At 37.3% G+C, this 15,261-nt stretch overlaps 1 protein-coding gene across 1 annotated transcript in view; it reads right to left on the reverse strand.

Moving 5' to 3' along the window:
* The window catches only part of LOC147370057 (uncharacterized), a 126,373-nt gene extending 120,816 nt beyond the window's left edge, over positions 1-5,557 (reverse strand). The window contains exon 1 of the mRNA XM_086413325.1: positions 5,444-5,557. The gene's annotated coding sequence lies outside the window, so the exon portion shown is untranslated. The remainder of the gene's footprint in view (positions 1-5,443) is intronic.
* Positions 5,558-15,261: the final 9,704 nt, after the last annotated feature.

The raw sequence follows: 15,261 nt of genomic DNA on the forward strand, positions 1-15,261 counted from the left end.
AGGTTGGTCTCCAAAGGAGAAAACGGCAACACATTTCACCTTGCAGAGTTATCGTGGAGAAACACAACTGAAAACATGTTATGTATGTTTCCAGTAGATGGCATTTATTATCCTTAACCTTGTATTAGAGCATATATATAGGGCTATTAGAATGCACACATAATTAAAGTTGAACAATGCCTGGCGTTGGCCTTTCCTGGTAGCTCAGATGGTAAAGAATCCGCCTGCAGTGCAGGAGACCTGGGTTCAATCCCTGGGTCGGGAAGATCCTCTGGAGGAGGAAATGGCAACCCACTCCAGTATTCTTGCCTGGGAAATCCCAAGGACAGAGGATCCTGCTGGGTTACAGTCCATGGGGTCACAACTAAGCATGCACACACACAGACACACACACACAATGCTTGACATTGGGACATAGTACATTGGATCAGAGCTGCGAGTGAGTGCTTAGACAAAGCTGATCAAACCATAAACTCTTTTAGAGCTAGAAATATTTAGAAGAAGTTTTCAAGATTATCTTATTAAGTTCTAATTTTATAGGAGAAAGACATACCCAGAGAGCCCTTGCTTTCTGCATCACTCAGGACTAGAACCCAGGCTCTTAGGAATTAGACGACTCTTTGAGCAACGCATTGTATAGATGCCATGGAATTATCTCTAAGCACATACAGCAAATTTTATAATCAGTTTTCACTTTAGCTCTGAAATAGCTCAACTTTATTTTAGGGAATTGAAAAAACTGTTGAGTGTGTCAGCCTAGCATAGTGCCTGACACATTCAGTTCAGTTCAGTCGCTCAGTTGTGTCCGACTCTTTGCAACCCCATGAACTGCAGCATGCCAGGCCTCCCTGTCCATCACCAACTCCCTGAGTTCACTCAAACTCACGTCCATCTAGTCGGTGATGCCATCCAGCCATCTCATCCTCCATCCTCCCCTTTTCCTCCTGCCCCCAATCCCTCCCAGCATCAGAGTCTTTTCCAGTGAGTCAACTCTTCGCATGCGTAGTGAGTACCTACTAAAAGTGCAAGAAGAAATGAACTAGATGGACAGCTTCTAATTAGCCCCTGTGTATAATTATGTTTTTAATGACGCCCCTCGGACGTCTCTGGTGGTCCAGCGCCTAAGACTTCATTGCTCCCAGTGCAGGGAGCCTGGGTCTCATCCCTGGTCAGCGGACTAGGTCCCACATGCCAAGACGAAGGCCCGGCACAGCCAAGTAAATAAATATTAAAAAAATAATGGCCCCTCTTGTTTTTCCAACTGTATTCTTTCCCTTTACTCTATATTAATTTGTTGATAGTGAATAAAGTTATTATTAATATTACTCATATACATGTGTATGTATAATATAAATATATTCAAGATTTAAAGTAAATATATATATTATTAGTATATATATAAATATATTTTTTAAAATCTGGACAACTGCAATGGCTTTCTAATTGATTTTCTTACTTCTATATTTATGTTCTTTGAATTTACATAGCAGCCAGATTTTTAAAATATACAAATTAAATCATGTCATTCCCTGTGTTTAATATACTCTAATAGTCTCTTATTCCACTTTGAAAAAATTCTAGGCACTTTACTCTTTTTTTTACACAAAGGCATAAGCTATAATTTTATCCACAAGTAAAATATATCACCACTAGACTTTTTAGGATTTACATCATAGTATCCATTCCACTGGAGATTTCTTAGACTTATATTTTTCATAAATGTTTATTTGTTCTATGTAGAATTGGCAATAAGGTTCAGGAAAATTACCAAGATTGCTATATCAGTCAAAACCTATCATATTTTAGAGCTTTACATTAGATTTTATAGATTTTTTTTTTTTAAACTGGGTTTTGACTCATAATTCACAGAAGAATGAGGAAAAATGTAAACAGGAAATATGAACAATATCTTTCTACTGCACAATTATAAAGTGACAGCATTATTTTCAGAATATTGTTAGATGGCAAAGATTTTTTGCAGCAATATGGATGGACCCAGAGATTGTCATACTAAGTGAAGTTTGCCAAAGACAAAATATCATATGATATCTCTTATATGTGGAATCTAAAATTGTTACAAATGAACTTATTTACAAGATAGAAATAGACTCACAGACATAGAAAACAAACTTATGGTTACCACAGAGGATGGAGGAAGATAAATTAGGAGTTTGCAATTAACATATACACATCACTGTATATAAAATAGATAAAAAGTTCCTATTGTATAACCCAGAGAACTATATTCAATATTTTATAATAACCTGTAATGGAAGAGTCTGAAAAATTATTTATATAAACAAATAACTGAATCACTTAGTGGTACATGTGAAACTAACACCTTATAAATAAATTATACATCAATAAAAAATTAATTAAAAAAAAGAAAATTTTACTGGTATCGCTGTTTTGAAAAATTACTTAAAAATTCTCTATTGTATTGTTGAAGCTGAAGTGATTTCCTTGTAACATTCACAGGGTATGTTTTGCTGGCAATAAGAAGAGAAAGAGTCATTAAAAGGTACAAATGATAGCTATTAAAATTCTATGAAATAATCTCAGAAGGTTAAATGTTTAACTTCCAGTGTAGCATGCTATCAAGTACTTTTTAAAATAACTATTGGTTCCAGTTTCTTGTAGAATTTTCAAGAAATCTTAATACATTTCTTATAACTTTGTTTTCTTGGTTTTCACACATGGACTATGTTCTCTGTACTAAATGTTTAAAGGAAATTTATATATGTAAACCAAATTATGAAAAATTTGGGTTAAAAATAGTTGAAGAAAATTCTAAAATTTCCATTTACTTTTAAAAGTGCATTTAAAGTATGCAATATTATCTTCTACTCTCATTCCTGATTTTTGAATAGCCTAGAATGTAAACTGTATTCTTTTGTCCTTAAATTTCTAAAAATTATGTATGAGCATAAGAAGAGTTATACTGGAAAACAGCTGTTTCAGCCCATGTATCAGTTGAGACTTTGCCTCACTTCTATGGGTCTACAAGAATGAAATTTTACTCACTTGGTTGCTGGGCAGTAATTCTTAATAACTACTCTAAGTTTCCTAGTATCATGAAACTGAACAGCTTTGTTGTTGTTCAGTCACTCAGTCATGTCTGACTCTGAGACCCCATGGACAGTAACCTGCCTGGTTCTTCTCTCCATGGGGATTCTCCAGGCAAGAATTCTGGAGTGGGTTGCCATGCCTTCCTCCAGGGGATCTTCCCAACCCAGGGATCAAACCCGTGTCTCTTATGTCTCCTGCATTGCAGACAGATTCTTTACCACTGAGCCACCTGGGAAGCCCCTATGTATACCTATATTTATATACATTCATATGGATAAAATGTTAGAATCTATTAGGTTAATGGCTTTAAATAGAAACATTCAAATCTCACATTCAATGAAACCAACTTTTCTTTGCCCTAAGTACCATATTATGAGTAGGCTGTTAAAGTTTATAGGGAGTATGATGGCTATCTATAAAACAGACTCTTGGTGATCACTGGAGCATAAATCTGTTAAGGTCTTCAGTTCAGAAGAATAGATACAAACAATTTCAATACTAAAATAATTATCTTTAAAATTAAGCTTTGTTGAAATATCATCACCCTACTTGACCCATAGTTGCTCAAACATAACTTTAGAGGATGAGGGTAGCCCTTGGGCTGGAAGCTCACTCTATACAAGTTAAAGCAGAATCTCGGCAGAAATGAAATGCAGATAGAAAAGAGCATTGTCGAGTGTGGAACTTATTGTTGTTATTATTATTATTAATGTTTTAAAAATTGGGTAAAAAAAATTTGTATTAGTAAACCAAAAGAAAATTGAGCTTGGTATTTAATAAGGTTTGCTATGTTAAGTAATACCAGTACAGGAAGGGAAGAATGAACTAAAAATGAAAATCCCTTACATTTTCAAAAGTGTCTAGCCTTTGAGGACAGATTCGTGTGCAATCATCTACTCAACGTCCTCATTTTTCATCAGAGGAAATAGAGAAGTGCAACGGATTGCTCAAGGAAACAGTGTTGAGATGCTGTTTCTCTTCTTTTTCATCATGGGAATACTCTGAAAAGTGAAGAGCTGTTTTTTTTACCTTAAGATTTTTGGAAGATTTTTATTGCTCTACGGTGTTAAATGTGGAGCCTCCTCCTGACATGGTCTAGGAACTCTCTCTTTCCTCTCTCACTTCCTTATAGAATGATTCTGGTAAAGGAGATGGATCATAATTAGGAAAACCCAGTGTGCTTCCTGCAGAGGCAGACTGAAGAATCCCTTTGTGCTATGGGCTCAAGGTTCTGAGTGGGCCTTAATATAAAAATGTAAACATATTCTAAACTTCAAGGAATTTGTGGTTTAACACAAGAATTCTCAGACTAAAGAGGTTTAAGAATCACGGAGTAACTTGCAAAAAATGTCAATTTTGGAACCTCTTAAGAGATTTGGATTCTGAGGAGGGGCCTAGAAATATGCATTTTTAATGAGCACTTACCCACCCTCTCAACCTCACAAACATACCAAGTGGTTCTGATTCAGAAACCCCACTGAACCCAATGCAGTCAGATGGAACAGAGTCTCATTCAGAAAATCTTTAACAGCCTTAAGATTTTAGACTAGAACAGTCCTGAGGAAACCTGCAATGAATAGAGTTTCATTTCATTCCACCTCATTTTCCTCCTTTCCCAAGCAGTACACACTAAGGCTTATGTTTGGATGTTTTAAATTTTGGTTTAAGCACAGATGCTTTTTCTTTCTTTCTACATCTGCAAACTTCTAGGAAGAGATCACTTTTTAGTTTGTCTCAGCCCAGCATAAAGAGACTCTGCCCCACACTGCATCCTAGGTCTATCCTAGGTGTGAAGGCCACAAGATCGTTCTGTAATCCTGTGCTAAAGGTACCTTGTGATAAAATCTAGCAAGTCAGCTTAGCAGGCCAGGGCTGCAGAATAAGATGTTAAGTTGTGTTTTTAATTGCTTGTCTCCCCGGTGTCCACATGTGGTTTTTCGGAGTCGAAGGTTTCTATTCTTTGGGCTTGACTTTGCCTGTAAGAGCTGACGTGATGGGCAAGGACGGGGGGATTATGGGAAGTGTTCATGAGGAGGGTACCTGGCAGGGCAATGATGTGCCAAGGCCTTGGCCTTCCTGTTTGCAACGTGCACCGGAAGCTCATCCTCCTCCAAGGCTCAGGACTGCGCGAGTGTTTCTTCCTGAAGCGCCACTAGGGAGACTGTCTCCCTGGGGGTCAATCAATCAGATACCAGGCTGCGCCATAGCTAACCTGATTGGAGCCACCAGAACTTCAGAGGAAATTTAGTTTGGGATCCAACAAAAGTCGATAAAACACCCCAGTGTAGACAGCCTTAGATTACCCTAGTCTCCCGAGGCTCCACTTAGAGAAGTGAGATAAGAATGTAGGATCCACAAGAGCGGTGCCTCTTACCTTCCTTAATGTGCTTCTATTTCACACGTGTGGGAAAAAACTCACAGTTAATCAATCATATTGGCTGCAGGACTGAGTACCACTTGCTTTCCTGTTTCCTGCCGGTGATTTGTGTACCGCCTGTAGGAGTTTGACCACTGCTGTAAAATAGCCCTGCTGTTTATTTGCTTAGTAGTTTTTGATTCACTAAATTTTGAACTTTAGCTTCATGTTAGATAACAAGACATGTCACATTCTGGGTTGTAGCTAATACATGTTAGAACAAATAACTAATGAAAAGAAAATATTTTCATCTTGCATCCCCGGAAGCCATTTTTCATATCACCAATGGTACGCATCTCTTACTTTAGAAGGTGTAGGCACACTCTGTGTGCTCTTATCATGACAACACTAGACATCCTTGGAAGTGTATTTTGCTCTGCCGCAGATCTTCTTTGGCTTTGGAATGACTGTAAGCATATGTTTACCTAATCCCACATGCAGAATGATGCATGGATTAAATACCACTGCACAAGGAGGAATCGCCCTATTCAACTACAGTTAGAGCCCTACCTACTCTAAAACATTTTCAGTTGCTAGATCTGAGAAATCTGTACCTATGGTTTCCCCCTACTCTGGCCTTGGCCAGCATAGAATCTATCTTAAGGGACCCATTTCATGTATTCAGTCTTCAGTTCAGTTCAGTTCAGTCGCTCAGTCGTGTCCAACTCTTTATGACCCCATGAATCGCAGCACACCAGGCCTCCCTGTCCATCACCAACTCCCGGAGTTCACTCAGACTCACGTCCATCGAGTCAGTGATGCCATCCAGCTATCTCATCCTCTGTCGTCCCCTTCTCCTCCTGCCCCCAATCCCTCCCAGCATCAGAGTCTTTTCCAATGAGTCAACTCTTTGCATGAGGTGGCCAAAGTACTGGAGTTTCAGCTTTAGCATCATTCCTAGATCTCATAAGTCTCTATTCAGTCTTATGTGACACTTAATAATATTTCTCTTTGGCCGATTATACTGTCTGCAAACTAGGGAAGAGATGACAGTTTCAACACTTACATATTTCAAATAGTAAAAAGTTTACTAAACAGTTGTGTTTCCATTAAGATGAAGAAAAAGGAAAAATAAAGCATATATGTGAAAGTCAGCAAAAGAACAGGCACCTAATACATATTGAATAAATCTCAGGGACTACTTTTTTTCTGTGGATGACCTTCCCTTACCTATTAATTAAATGAAGAATGCTTTTGAGTTTTCTAAAGAGGAATGCTGTCTCCTTTTGCACTTACTGAAATAGAGCTACACTACTTCAATAACTATGTTCCAGAAGAGCTATGCTTCTCTGAAGGCTTAGTAATTGCTGAATTACCAACTCCTGATGGGTTTAAGTGACACCCTCTTAATTTTGAAGCGTTCAGGCTCACATCTCTGTTTGAAGTAGTGTTCGAATACACTGTGTCTTGATCTCCATACAAAAAGCTCAGTGTGTAGTTCCCCCCAAACCTAAAATTACTGTGATTCACTGAGGTCATGTCCTACTCCCCCCAGGACAAATGTCATCTAGTCTATGATACTAGAGAGTTTTTGATTGCTCAAAGTAGAAAATGTGTAATATCATTCCTTTCCAGCCTAGAATCAAGGAAAACACATATAATAGCACACTGTTAAATTCTGAAGAGTAATAGTAATTTCAAGTAAACATTTAAGTTAAAAATGGCTGCAGGTTAACTGTACTTCTTCAAGTCACTCAGAAGACATTAATGAGCAATGTTCTTTCAAATGTTTCATTGGAAATGTTATCATCATCAGCTACTTATTAATAGCCAACTTTTTATTCTAATAATATTTAGGGTACTTTGGGCAATGTTAAACCTCATTGCTAGTTTAGGATTTATAATTCAGGATAACCTGAATTACCTTGAAATTACTTGCATCACCTCTGAAAAAATAATTTGCTAAGAATATTACTTTACAAGATGTAAGGACTTCATAGAGGCTTTATTCAAAATGTTTAGAGGATATGCCTTCTCCACTAATTTTAGAATCAACATTTTGAAACATTTTCTATGATCACTTTATTTATTCACTAAAGTAAATACTTTTCTGTAGCTTAATCCAAACTAATGCATGTTTTTGAAAACAGTAAAATGGCATTTATTTTAAAATGTCTATGCTTGATAGTTCTGCTTTCATTCCTTTTACATAGTTTGATCTGTCTAAGTTGTAGTTTTGCCCATGGTTATTAGAAAGTGTATAAATTGCAGTCTGGCCAATGATGAAGGAATGAGAAATTATGTTTAGAATTAGTCTGCCAAGTTAATTTGATCACTTTATGATTGAGTTTGTATTGGGCAGATAATCAGTGCTAACATTCTATCCCATCTCTCAAATTCACTGAGGTCTCCAGGTAAGAGTAACATATCAGTACATTTTGTGTGCTGAGTTTTTATCTTCACAATTCAGATCACATTCAGAATTTTTATTCTGCTTTTCCCAAAAACAATCAGGAACAGTCTGTAAAAGAGGCATTATAGGTGATGAGACAATTGAGAATTTGATCCATCCCAGTTAAAATTCTGGGTGTCATTTAAGAGACTTATTTGAAAACTTGGTCATTGGATGGTTTTCCCCCTGAAGAGAAGATGCCGAGATTATTTAATGAACATCCTATAATTTTATCACATGGTTACTATAGATTTCTTTGAAAAGTTAAATGACTTCACATAAAATTTAAGAAAAAAATGAATTGCTAGCAACTGAGGGAATAGAATATCTTTCTAAAAAGGTAGACAATAGAGATTTATTTTTCAGTTTACTTTCCAAATAAATAATTTTAGGATACTTGGTCAACATTATGGTAATCTGACACTAGAATAAAAGAACTAATGTTAAAATTCTGGGAGAAGAGAAAGAGATGAAAACCTATCTAATACTTAAATTCTGAGTGAAAGTAAGGAGGTAAGAAGGACTGGGACTGGCTGAATCTTTGATCCAGAGAGGAATTTTTTGATTGTAAACATACATTGCCATCAGAATCTTGGGATATACTATTTAATGATAACTCAAAGTGAGGTTGCAAAAACATTATTTTGCCAAGTGTGATTTGGGATTATTTATACAAAATGTATCAGTCAGAATATTTTGCCTTATGAAATTGATCTAAATCTCAGAGTAGATGCAATTATTATTATAGAAAAAATGTTTAATTCTTAATTTCTTCTTTCTAGAGATCAGATTACAATGTTTTGGGTAATTAATATTTTTCAAAACAATTGAATATAAACATTTACACAATAGAAAAAATTGAGTATAAAATTAATCAGGAAAAAGTCTTATAACCAAACTGGATGAGGAAATCAAATTTGGTGTTAGTAAATTTAATGCTGCAAATGAAACAAAGCAGAATATAGGAATTCAAAACAAGGACTGCTGCTTTGAAATTAAACTGACCCTCACTGAATTCAGAAAGAATTTCAACTATACTGAGCAGCCTAGCTTCTCAATTACATTTTCCTTGCTTTCCAAATGTACAGTTTATTTCAAATAACCAAATTAGGATATAGATGGTGGCTATTCAAATGTACATATAATATCTTTCTTTGCATAAATATAAGAAGCCTAAACAAATTGACTATTCAGAATTTTTTTTGGGGGGGGGGGACTGGGATGTATCCATCCTATTTTGTAACAAAGCAGGTTAAGAACAATTGTTGGATTTTTTTGTGACTGGGAAGAAATACATTGTTAAATTATCTTCATATATAACACTCAAACAATTTTCCTTTTGCTAAACAACTAATTTAGGACAGCAAGAATTAAAATAGGGTATAGTTCATTCAAAATGGCATAAAAAAGAAAAAACCAAAAGGAACATATAATCAGCTCACCTGGGTAAAGCCTTCATAAGTTCCTCAGCTCTAAAGGAGACATGGATAAAATGCAAATGTGTGTTTTGAAAGGCAAGAAAATGAAGTAAAGATTTGAGTACCTTGTCTTGTTCTACTTGGGATTTATCTGGGTTGTCTAAATCCAAAATCTGATTAGCATCTTAATCTTATGCAATGTCAGGAATGATCTACCATCCTTTAATCATTCTATTATTATCTGTCTTAACCATTCCTAACAGTCTGTTTATTTTCAGATATGCTTTTAGTAAACAGTGCTGCACTGCATGCCTTTGTGGCTTAGGATCTTGGATAGGGCATATATGAAACACAGCTGTGATGTTCATGTGGTGCAGATGAAGTGGAAGAAACCCAAACAAAAAGGAAACCTAAATGCTCTGGTGGAAGAAACCCAAACAAAAAAGGAAACCTAAATCAAATCCCTTATGATTATACAGTGGAAGTGAGAAATAGATTTAAGGGACTAGATCTGATAGACAGAGTGCCTGATGAACTATGAATGGAGGTTCGTGACATTGTACAGGAGACAGGGATCAAGACCATCCCCATGGAAAAGAAATGCAAAAAGCAAAATAGCTGTCTGAGGATAGCTGTGAAATAGCTATCACAGCAAAATAGCTGTGAAAAGAAGAGAAGTGAAAAGTAAAGGAGGAAAGGAAAGATATAAGCATCTGAATGCAGAGTTCCAAAGAATAGCAAGAAGAGATAAGAAAGCCTTCTTCAGTGATCAATGCAAAGAAATAGAGGAAAACAACAGAATGGGAAAGACTAGAGATCTCTTCAAGAAAATTAGAGATACCAAAGGAACATTTCATGCAAAGATGGGCTTGATAAAGGACAGAAATGGTATGGACCTAACAGAAGCAGAAGATATTAAGAAGAGGTGGCAAGAATACACAGAAGAACAGTACAAAAAGGATCTTCATGACCAAGATAATCACGATGGTGTGATCACTCACTTAGAACCAGACATCCTGGAATGTGAGGTCAAGTGGGCCTTAGAAAGCATCACTACGAACAAAGGTAGTGGAGGTGATGGAATTCCAATTGAGCTATTTCAAATCCTGAAAGGTGATGCTGTGAAAGTGCTGCATGCAAAATGCCAGGAAATTTGGAAGACTCAGCAGTGGCCACAGGACTAGAAAAGGTCAGATTTCATTCTAAGCCCAAAGAAAGGCAATGCCAAAGAATGCTCAAACTACTGCAAATTGCACTCATCTCACATGCTAGCAAAGAAATGCTCAGAATTCTCCAAGCCAGGCTTCAGCAATATGTGAACTGTGAACTTCCAGATATTCAACCTGGTTTTCGAAAAGGCAGAGGAACCAGAGATCAAATTGCCAACATCTGCTGGATCATGGAAAAAGAAAGAGAGTTCCAGAAAAACATCTATTTCTGTTTTATTGACTATGCCAAAGCCTTTGACTGTGTGAATCACAATAAACTGTGGGAAATTCTTCAAGAGATGGGAATAGCAGACCACCTGACCTGCCTCTTGATAAACCTATATGCAGGTCAGGAAGCAATAGTTAGAACTGGGCATGGAACAACAGACTGGTTCCAAATAGGAAAAGGAGTATGTCAAGGCTGTATATTGTCACCCTGCTTATTTAACTTCTACGCAGAGTACATCATGAGAAACGCTGGGCTGGATGAAGCACAAGCTGGAATCAAGATTGCCGGGAGAAATATCAATAACCTCAGATATGCAGATGACACCACCCTAATGGCAGAAAGTGAAGAGGATTTAAAGAGCCTCTTGATGAAAGTGAAAGAGGAAAGTGAAAAAGTTGGCTTAAAGCTCAACATTCAGAAAATGAAGATCATGGCATCCGGTCCCATCACTTCATGGGAAATAGATGGGGAAACAGTGGAAACAGTGTCAGACTTTATTTTTGGGGGGCTCCAAAATCACTGCAGATGGTGACTGCAGCCATGAAATTAAAAGACGCTTACTCCTTGGAAGGAAATTTATAACCAACCTAGATAGCATATTTAAAAGAAGAGATATTACTTTGCCAACAAAGGTCTGTGCTGGAGTCCAGCCCCGGCTGATCCAGGGTATTCGAAGGGGAGATGGCTACTCAAGGCTATGGTTTTTCCAGCGGTCATGTATGGATGTGAGAGTTGGACTGTGAAGAAGGCTGAGTGCCAAATAATTGATGCTTTTGAACTGTGGTGTTGGAGAAGACTCTTGAGAGTCCCTTGGACTGCAAGGAGATCCAACCAGTCCATTCTGAAGGAGATCAGCCCTGGGATTTCTTTAGAGGGAATGATGCTGAAGCTGAAACTCCAGTACTTTAGCCACCTCATGCGAAGAGTTGACTCATTGGAAAAGACTCTGATGCTGCGAGGGATTGGGGGCAGGAGGAGAAGGGGACGACAGAGGATGAGATGTCTGGATGGCATCATTGACTCGATGGACGTGAGTCTGAGTGAATTCCGGGAGTTGGTGATGGACAGGGAGGCCTGGCGTGCTGCGATTCATGGGGTCGCAAAAAGTCGGACACGACTGAGCGACTGACCTGAACTGAACTGAACTGAAGCCAAATGTAAAATGGGGATAATGATATTATTATTCATTTGATAGGGTTAAGGATAAAATGAAATAATTGTTAATATTCTATATGTAAAGCCTACGTAAACATTATTAGTATTAGGAGAACAAGCTAATTAGAGTTGTTTTCTACGAAGCTTTATAAAAAAAAAGGATCCATAGTAATTCTTAGAAATATATTAGAATAGGAAAAAATAACCTTTACAAAGTCCAGAAAACTAGATTTAAATTGAACTTATAATTTATTAATATTGATGTTAGATTATCTGAACAAAGAGACTTATGTGACCTTTTAATCATGTTAAGTGAAGTGAAAGTCGCTCAGTCGTGTCTGACAGTCCAGAATACTGGAGTGGGTAGCCTTCCCTTCTCCAGGGTATCTTCCTAACCCAGGGATCGAACCCAGGTCTCCCACATTGCAGGCAGCTTCTTTACCAGCTGAGCCAAGAGGGAAGCCCCAAAACAAAACAAAGCAGTTATGTGATGAATATATCATCTAATAGAATGACAAATATGTGTATTATTCATATGGATGTATAAAATGGCTGGGAAAATAAAGAAAAAGGTCATTATGACAAACCTAGTAATTTATACAACATGAGTATTTTTCAAAATAATAATAATTAGATACCTCTACACAGGTCTGTATTTTCTCGTTATCCCAGAACACACGCTGTTTCGACTGGCTTCCCACTCCTGGTGAGATTCCCACTGAAGCCCTCACTATGACAATGCAGAGCAGATGCTGGTCTGGCCCAACACAGTCCTGAGATTTGAATTTGCACATGGTTGGGGCGTCTTTTCTTTGGAGTTCCAAATCCTCCTAACTATTTGGTGCTGGAACATTTAAGCTTGTTTTATAAACACAAGTAAACCAAGCAAAAAAGTCAAGTAACTCTTAGCAGCAAAGCTGTTGGATAAATGGCATTTTAAATCGTTTTCACCCCATTGATGGAGATGACTTCAGCTCACTGCTATCTGAAAGCAGTAATAAATATTTATAAGGTACTCTACTGAGGTGTTCAAAACATCATACTGCTCCAAATAGAGTGTAATTTCAGGCTAGAGTAAAATGGGCAGGATAAAAAGTAAACAAAAATAAGCTTCAGACTGGATCACTTGTCTAGTTCTCTGTTCTAAAATAGATATGAGTACTATTTTCCATTTCTACTGCTGGGTCTAACTTCCACATTACTAAAAATGAAACTACTTCCCGAATTAAGTGGTTAGGAGAAAGTTCTTAATCCATCAGGGATAAGACAAGGAATTCCCATGAGCCCAGGAGTGAAAAGTCAGGACATTTTTTCATTCTTTCTGCTAAAATTTGTCTCTTATCAGACTTCTTTAGAAAAATGTTCAGTTCAGTTCAGTCGCTTAGTCGTGTCCGACTCTCTGCGACCCTATGGCCTGCAGCACGCCAGGCCTCCCTGTCCATCACCAACTCCCGGAGTTTACTCAAACTCATGTCCGTTGAGTTGGTGATACCATCTAACCATCTTATCCTCTGTCGTCCCCTTCTCCTCCTGCCCTCAATCTTTCCCAGCATCAGGGTCAAAAATATATCCATTAGCAAAAACTTAAGATCTGTTTTAAAACTCCACAGCCACTCCACTATTCTGTAGAGCATCATTATAATGGGAATTGTGAAAAGGAGAAATATCTGTTGTCCAATGTATGATGTTATCTGCTTACCAGTAAGAGACATGCATTCTTGAAGGAATAAAGTTACAACTGCTACTTCCACCAATGAGTACAATTATATTAATATGTGGGTGTCCTTTAGTGAAAACAGTATTCGCCTGGTACGCCAATCAACATTCCCAAGATTTTTACTTTATAGTTCAAAGAACTTTTCCCATATAAAAGAATTCAGGCTGCTGATGACCCGTTTTTCTCATGCCATCATTCACGTAACTTTCCATGTGACCATTTCTAAGTTGGGCAAGTAAATGGAATTACTTGAAAACTCTATTGGATATAATATAAATTGCACACCACCTTTCAGAAGCTGTTTTGAATTCTACCCAAGTGTCCAGGGAAGAAAAAGGACAAGGTGTAGTGTAGGAAAAAAAAAAAAATCCTTTTCAGTACTGTTTATTTTTACAAGTGACTTCTTAACAGTTCTCTCCTGATTGAAGAGATTGTCTTTAAAGATGCAGGCTCTTAGCAACATTATTTTTCTGGTCTCCTCAAAGCACACGGTGCCTCTGGGCCTCTCTTCGCCCCTGGGGTGTCAAAGCTCCCAAGCGCTTGGCCCCCTTACTGAGCACCCCTCTCATCTGCACTGATGTCAGACTCTTCAGCCCTCCCTTTCCAACTGCTTTGCAAGTACTTCTGGTTTGCCTCAAGACCCAGATCTTTCACATCTGTAGACAGACACTCCTAATTTTGCACTTTGGATTACTTTGTCCTAGATACTTGTTCTGCTAAGAGAAAACTGGCTGTTTTAAGCCCAGCACATAAATTTTACTCATCACCCCCAGCTTGGAAGCATCAGTTCAGTTCAGTTCAATCACTCAGTCATGTCTGACTCTTCGCGACCCCATGGACTGTAGCACGCCAGGCCTCCCTGTCCATCACCAACTCCTGGAGTTTACTTAAACTCATGTCCATTGAGTCGGTGATGCCATCCAACCATCTCATCCTCTTGCGAGCGTGAGCCTGCACAAATACACCGACATGTGTTCACACATACACATTCAGAACCTAGTAACTGGTTCTCATCCCTAATTAAATTTGCGTTGTGGGAATTTTATTGTGAATAATTAATAGATTTGTTTTATAGTACAGTCTCACCTAGTATTTTGCTATATATGCATTAGCAACACAGTTCTAGGACTATCTGTCTACTGTTGTTTATAAGATTTTAATTGAATTTATTGGCTTATTAAAACTTATACTTTCTCCTTCTATCTAATGGTCTCACCCTCTGTTGCTTCATTCTCTTCTATCTTAATCGATGTCCCTAACCTTATATTTGAAAAAGTTAATCATTTTTCCAGCCAAATGAAAAATTAAAATGCAGAGACTGGTAATGTTAGACAAGTAATAAAAATAGACATTAGACTAGATATGTAACTTTAAATCAGAAGATAAAATTTAACTGTATGTGTACATGTGTATATGTTAAGTTTCTGTGTGTATATATATATAAAACATAATATATATGTATACAAATATATGTGACCCCAACTTGTAAAGATTAAAAAGATTAAATACATTTAAATTATAAAAAATTAAGCCTTCCAAATATGGCAACTTTGTAAAAGGCGTTTGTATTTTTTGTTTACACACTTCTAATTTTAAACAGAGGAAGATGACTAAAATTTGGCTTTTTCCATTTTTCAGAAAACATTTATCAAAACAT

Source organism: Bos grunniens, chromosome 7, assembly GCF_055505025.1.
Source record: "Bos grunniens cultivar Pamir isolate PY7600 chromosome 7, Bosgru_T2T1.0, whole genome shotgun sequence".
NCBI lineage: Eukaryota > Metazoa > Chordata > Mammalia > Artiodactyla > Bovidae > Bos > Bos grunniens.